The sequence below is a fragment of the Sinocyclocheilus grahami genome, unplaced genomic scaffold (assembly GCF_001515645.1).
Source record: "Sinocyclocheilus grahami isolate Dianchi unplaced genomic scaffold, SAMN03320097.WGS_v1.1 scaffold3777.1, whole genome shotgun sequence".
Classification (NCBI taxonomy): Eukaryota; Metazoa; Chordata; class Actinopteri; order Cypriniformes; family Cyprinidae; genus Sinocyclocheilus; species Sinocyclocheilus grahami.
Genome location: NW_015508842.1, coordinates 17,950 through 18,631, shown reverse-complemented (window position 1 = coordinate 18,631; position 682 = coordinate 17,950).

The window sequence follows — 682 nt, the reverse complement described above, 5'->3', positions numbered from 1 at the left end:
TGTCTTAAATCTGACATTTTATAAGTGTGTGTTGCAGAATTAGAACCGGTGACATTGGTTACACAAAAGTGGCGAGCCTGCAGCCAGGAGGAAAAAACATAGATATACACATTGTTAAACCACAAGTAAAATATTTAAGTGCAAGTTTTACTTTACCTGAGTGGAATAGCCGAAATGAATATCGTGAGACAAGAGAATGTGAACGTTTCAAATGCTGTCCTCATTAGCTGCCTTACATTAGCCGAAGCGGACCAGCATGTAGAAGCATATTTGCTTCGATATGGTTCTATAAAACGAAACTTTCTGATAGATGACCGTACCTCAAAATTCCACCATAATGCCATTGTGGAATTTGCCCATAGTACTGCCATGCACAATTTAGGGCCCTCACTTCCCTTGACATTTGTTTGACCTACTGACCTGAGTGTTACTTTTCACCCCTTAGACAGCATATGCAGGCTGACAGCAGTGAAGTTACCAAGGGGTACCTCAAAGAACTTCAAGCAATTGCCAGTGCAACCGGGAAGTCATTTCAAGATGTGCTTCAGGACGAATTGGCAAAGATTCACTAGGTTAGTGCCTCTGCAAAAGAACCGATCAAGCCACATGGAGTGAGTTATAGCAATCTTGGTGACTGCTCCTGATTCCGGGGGACAGTAATCCCCCTCTGTTGAGTGATGAG